Source organism: Oenanthe melanoleuca, chromosome 1 (genome assembly GCF_029582105.1).
Source record: "Oenanthe melanoleuca isolate GR-GAL-2019-014 chromosome 1, OMel1.0, whole genome shotgun sequence".
In the NCBI taxonomy this organism is placed as follows: Eukaryota; Metazoa; Chordata; class Aves; order Passeriformes; family Muscicapidae; genus Oenanthe; species Oenanthe melanoleuca.
Window position 1 is genome coordinate 24256858 of NC_079333.1, and position 6582 is coordinate 24263439.

Consider the following 6582-nt stretch of genomic DNA (forward strand, 5'->3'; position numbering starts at 1 on the left):
GCATCCTCCACTTTTGAGGATGGTGTTGCCGTTGTCTGAGGTCCAAGCTGTCTCTGTGAGCTGAACTGAGTCATGCTGCTTCCCTCTGAGTATCTAACCTTTTTCTGTATGCTTTGATTTACTGTTAATGCCTGTATGGCTCATTTTTGTGCTAACTGAGAAAACTGGCCTTTTGCATGTGGGCAATCACCTTGAAGTTCTAACTATTCATTGCTCCTAGTGTTCTTATGCTAAAGCAAGCTGGAGATGCTTCAAGCCCTGTTCCTGAACTACTGGTCTGTGCCCCTCTTAGATATGTGTCTACCTCTGCAAAGGATCACTAAACCACAGCACTGAAAGGCTCTGCAATTAAAACTCCATGTTGTCATCCCTCCTTCCTCATAACTCTGGTTTTTGAAGATGATGTTTTAAAGCTGGGTTCCTTATTTCATGTACTGAACAATATAAGCTCAGAGAGCACTAGCAAGGGGAAAAATGAGAAGTTGAGGGTGGCAATTGTTTCAATTTGTCTTGGATACACTCTACTGTGGAAGCCCCAGTTGGAGATGATTAAAAATAATAATAGTTTTCCAATTGTTGGGAGTCTGCCCATGCTAGTAGTTGTATTGATGAAACTGAGTGTGAGGTGATCCCAGTTGGGAAGGGGAGATGATGAGTTGCACTAAGGAAGAAAAAAAGGTGGGGGATGTCTCTTACTGGATCTGAGGATGACTGAGATGCGATGCAGAAATGACAGTCCACCCAAGTGTGATACTTCCTTGACTCTGGCATTATACTTCCTTAAGCATTTTGGTCAGTTCCTGAGACCACAGCAGTGAAATTGCAAAATCAATGTTGGTTGGCAAAAAAAGAAAAAAATGCTGTTGTTGTCCCTGACATTTCAGCTTTAAATAGCCTTAGCAGTAGGCTTCTTACTAAGACTCAAAGGTGTAGGTGAGGAGGGACCCCTGAAGGTCGAGCTGCCACTCCAAACATCAAGGCCAGAGCTGAACCCCTGCCCTGTGGCTCCCAGGACTCCTTTTTTGGCTGTCCTTGTGCTGCACTGTAGTTGAGGCTCCTTTCCAGTCAGCTCCAACTGCAGCTTCTAGGAATGCTTTTTGGCTACAATTGCTGCTCAGGAGTTCTACCTCACCTGGACTTCTCACACCAGTCCAGGAGCATTTCTTGACTTCATGCTGTGACTCATAAGTTTAACTGTTATCTTCTAAAAGAAAGCTAAGTCTGGACAAACACTGACTCATGTTAAATGAAAGTTTCACCCCACTGTGCTCTGACATCCTTGCCCAGATAAGGGGCTGAGGGAGCTGTGACTGGACTGAATGGGGCTTTAATGCTTGGGGAAAGGGAGTAGGTAACCAGGACCAGGGTAATAGAGAAGGCAACAGAAGGATGTTCTATAATAGAGAAGGCAACAGAAGGATGTTCTATCTTGGCTCTAGATGCTGGTCAATATTCACAAGATAAGCAATCAGAGATAGCATTTACAGCAGCTTCCCTTTAGCAGAGTGAGCTCTCATCACATGCCTGAGCTCACCCATTTTTTTTCCATCCTCAAAAGGCAGGATGGGCTTGTGATGGCAACACCATCTCCTTTAGCCTAAAGTGATATGGAAGATTTTGCATGAGATGCCCATGACTTGCCACCCAGCAAAGGCACCTGAAATAGCATCAGTGCCTGAGTGGATGGACACTATATATCTGTGCCAGAATCATGCATATCTTTTGCTGGAGGTGGGGGCCTGAGGCAGAAGGAGGAGGGCAGGGCATAGGGCCAGCCAGGAATGGTACCCACCAGGATGTGGGAGCCTTAGCAGCCCTCTACAGGGGCTTGCTCAGTGCTGGGCTCTTGCAGAGGTGTTTTTTTCCCCACTAATTCTTTGTTTTCACAAGATCTGCCAATTAGCTAGAAGAAAGGCACTAGTCTCTCCTGGGCACCTGCTCTCCAGCACCATTCCTCTAGGGATAAAGCACTTCTCTGCCAGACTTGACAGCAGGCAGCTCTGAGCTCCTCCATAGTGCTCGTTTGCCCCTGACTCCATGGCCTTGAAAACAGGAGAGTAAAACATCCCTCTCCAATATATTAGACCTCTGAACCAACTGATTAGCCGAAGTAGAAAGCAGATTAACCCCAATTAGGTGAAAATGTAGAAACAATTATATTCAGTAAAGCTCTGTGGATAGGCTTCCCAGGAGTCTGGCTTTGAACATGCATCCCAGGGACCTTCCACTCACAGCTTCTTACTCCATCAGCTCCTAAATTGTACCAATGCTTGGAGCCTCTTTTGTGCTCTCCCACAGCTCACTGCTGCAGGCTTGCTCAGATCCTGCGTGTACTTTCTTCAGATGCTGCTTTGTTCCCCTACCTCTCCTCCAGTTTCTGCAGCCCTCCTTCTCTTTCCCTATCACTCCATGTGCCACCCCAGGGGCCTCTGGACTCCTGGGCTTTGCTGATGAAAAGTATGGCAGAAGGTCTGTATCTGTGGAAAGTTTTTAGTCCCTATATGGAAGGATAGAAATCCTTCTCATCACACTCATCTTTGCTCCCATGAGATCATCTATCTCCCTGCTTCTTCCATCTGGCTTTCCAAGCATAGTAACACCTTCACTTGCATGAACCTTTAAGCCCTCTCACTCTGCAAAAGGCTGGAAAAAAAATATGGCTGATTTGCCCAGCTCTGATAACAGCAATAGAATCTTGCATTTATGTGCTTCCTTTCACTTAGGAGGCCCCACATTTTCCTGTACAATACACAAAACTTTCTCTCTGACTCTGGGAGGCTTATGCTGCTGTCTGGCAAAGAGCCAGTTCAAGCAGCCCAGAGGGGAGATCTGATCAGGAAGGAGATACTGAAAAATCCTCCTGTGAAATGCCAGAACTTTCCAGCTATAGCTGGAAAACAGCTGTGCTTCCTAGGCATGCCTGGGAAGGCTGGTGTCACCTCCCAGAGGTTTGCCTAGCCAGCACCCCCATGTCCTATGTGCTTGCTAAACTGGATCCTTGATGCACTGAAATAAGCTAGAAAATCAGAGATGGTTAGAAAATCATCAGCCATGGGGAATGGGAAACTTCTCTACAGGCACAGCAGCTCAGCTTTTCCCTTTACTGTGGCAGAGGACATTGAACAGCCAGCAGAAGAAAGCCCCACAGCTGTTTTTTAAATGTTAAAGGGTAAAAAAAAGGATTCTTGACAGCGTGTCATATTCATGGACTGGGATCCACAGCTGACAAGAATCAGGGCTAAAAATGGACACCAGTTCTAATGGGCTCGGAGCAGCCTTCGGCAAGCGAGTCCCAAGGTGAATTTTGAAATCTAAAACACATTCTGTTCCTATCAAGGGTGGTTTCTATTGAGGCTTATTTACTTTGGTCTTCATACTTGCTGAGCATAGGATACGAGTATCAGGTTTCACAACTAAATGGAGCTGGGCCTAATGGCGGGACAGCCAAGAAGTCAACAGGAGCACTATTGTGGAGGATGCAGCTCCACACAGCTCAGTAACAGCAATGGCCAAAGGAGTTCTGGTGGTGACTCTTGCCCAGATAAACTCACCCAGCTCAGTTGTGACTCCCCTTGGTGACTTGGTTTTCACATAACCTCCTGAAACCCTTCATTCATACAGCACCTGCTAGTCTATCCACACATATCTTTGGTTATAGGTATTCTCTGGTGACGATTTGATAATTTTCATCCAACCAAATGCCCTCCTGCATTACCCTATAAATCCAGTCTGGCTGAGGCATGGTGACAGGGCTTCTTTCTGTTGAATAAGCATTGTGAGGTGCTCTTGACTGCTTCGTCCCATGTGTGAGAGAATGAGCAGCACCTGATCCAGAGAAAAAAGAGAGCAGCACAGACATTGTCTCAAGGTATTGTCTCAAAAACTCAAAAAGTATTTTGAACCAACAAGTTTATACTTATCTGCCCTGTGTATGACATGGCTCAGGTGTTGATCTGATCTGATGGGTTTGATCTGGTGGCAGGAGGTTTACCACATCATCAACCTACAACCTGAAATGGCTGAGAATAATCTTCCCACAGCTCTGTGCTGCCCCGGCAGACAAAGCTGGGTCCACAGGCAGAGGAGAAGGGAAAGGGAGTGCTCAGCAGACAGCTGCGCTTTTTCTTTCCAGTTAGGGTATTTTCTGCTGTTTTTTTTTTTTTAATTGTATCTACAGTTAATAATCCAGGGATGTTTTTCTGTTCCTTTTAAATGCTTTTCCCCCTTTACAAAGTACTTTCTAAAAGCAAGTCAAAGTACTTTCTAAAAGTAAATCTATACAACAGCCAGTCTGAAACATGGTTTCCCCAGCCTATCCTTATCACATGTGCTTGCCTGATGCTCTTACTTCTCTGATCTTCCAAGGCTTTATTAGGAGGCAATTAATCCCCAGAGAGATTAAAATAGAAATGGAGTTTTTCCTTAGAGCAAACATTTCCAAGTGACCTTCCTTCTCCTCCACAGTGAAAATTTACCATCTTGGACAAATCACTCCCAAAGCAACAGATACCACATGAAGGCTTCTGGCAAAGCCTTCTAATTACCATAGGCCAGGGGTCAGGAACAGCTCAGATCTGGCAGTCAGAGCAAACTACTGGAAACACTGTGATCACCTGGAAATAATGAAGGTACGATAGCAAACAAACGAAACCTAATACTGGGATGACCACCCTCAGGATCTGCTGGGGAAGATCTATTTTGGTCACAGACATTGCAGTCAAGGCAAAGTCCTCACTACCTCCTCTGGTAGCAGTCAGATAGCTACAGTTTGCCTGAGTCTTCCTCTTTTTCATTCTGGATTTCAGTGTGTTTTTGTAATCAGCTGCCTGAACTCATCCACATCTTTAAACTCCCACGCGTCATTACTGGAATCAAAGAACTTGCAGTGGTATCACCCTTTTCATGCCATGGGTGAGATCCCCAAATTACAACCAAATTTGGAAGTAGCACTCAGAACCACTTCCTGCTCTTAGTGTCTTAACCTTGAGTTACCCCCTACATGAAGATCTTCACTCAGTGCTGCATGCATGGGGTTGCTGGACTCTCAGCTGATATCCATGAACCCCTCTCCCCAGAAAACACACACGTGGTATGCAACAACCATGTCAGGATTTTCTGTTTGTGTTGTCCTTAAGGACTGTCCTGTATTCTCTCATATAAGTGAAATATTGGCACCTGAACACTCAGGCAAGATCTAGCTATTCAAATATATGCCCACAGATGTCTTACAGCTACAGCTGTATAAATACAGCTACATAAATACTCTTTTGCCTGACCACCTTTCAGGCTTGAATAGGCTTGTCCTGCTGTCTAGGGAAAGCTCAGCAATGTTCTTGCTCCCAGGGTGTCACTGGGGCTTGAGCCTCAGCAGCTCAGCATCCAGCTGTGCCCTAAGGGAGATCAGGGAACTGGCTCTGGATATCCTCCAGCAGCATTCTGGGAAGGGTGCAACAGTCCCCAGAGACAGGGATTGCATTATATGTCCAATAACACACGGGGAGACATGTATTCTACCCAGGGTTTCACAGGAATTAACTGAATTGCCAGCAGATCTGATCAGCAGTTTAGGACATGCCTTGTTGGGCCAAGAGTATGTGATGGTTCACAAGTGGTGGGGGAAGCAAAGCTAGTCTTGAGAAAGACAGCCTTCTACAGTCAAGAGAAAGGAAGGAGTAAAGAAAAGCCTTTTCTTTCACAGCTTCACAACTAAGAAATCTTGAGCAGCAAAAGGGAGGTCAGTCCCTCTTTGTATTTCAGGCTAACATTGGTGATTCCACCCTAATAAGGCCTGTCTCACCTTACAAAAGTGTTTTCAGATGCCATGTGTGTATTACTGTTAGAAAAACTGCTCTTCACATGTCTGTGGGATGAGCTTCTGCACCCACGGAGTATGCTGGTGACACAGCTCTCCAGTCCCGCAGAGGTGAGGGGTAGGTGTGATGGAAGGAGATGTGGCATGGGCAGAAGAAAAGCCCTTGAGCTTCTGTACAGCATGTCCCACCTTAGCCCATTGTTTCCCCTTGAAGCTGTTTCTCCTCCTAGTGCCGGTTCCTGACATCTCCTGTGTACCCTGGACAGTCATGGTATAGGCAGCAACACACCGTTTGTATCCCCTTTCTTGCCAAAATAAGTGAGGAAAAAGATTTTTGCTTTGCTGTGAAGCACTTGGGAGCAGATAGATTTTGCCATAAATGGCAACATTTTTCTGCTCTGTGGGGAAAGCTATGTCATCCTTGGCAGAGGAGTATAGAGCTAGCCACATTAGAGGTATTCCTCTGTACTCACATCATTCTCAGCTTCCCATACCTCTCACTACAAGCCAAGGGCATGCACTAGGGAACAAAGGTCAGGGGGTGAGAGGTAGGAGGGGAAGGTTCTTAGAAGAAAATCACATCTCACAACATCATATTTGCATTCGTTAGGAAGCAGTAAAGAAGCTAGGCAAGTAGGGCAATTAGAGATAAGGGTGAGCAACACACTGTTCCCAGACCAATGTCCTTCCTGCCTGCTGGTAAAAGTAGGGGTGCAGTGCAATGCATTCTTGACATTTTGTTCTCCCAGCTGATGTCAGCTCAGTTCTTA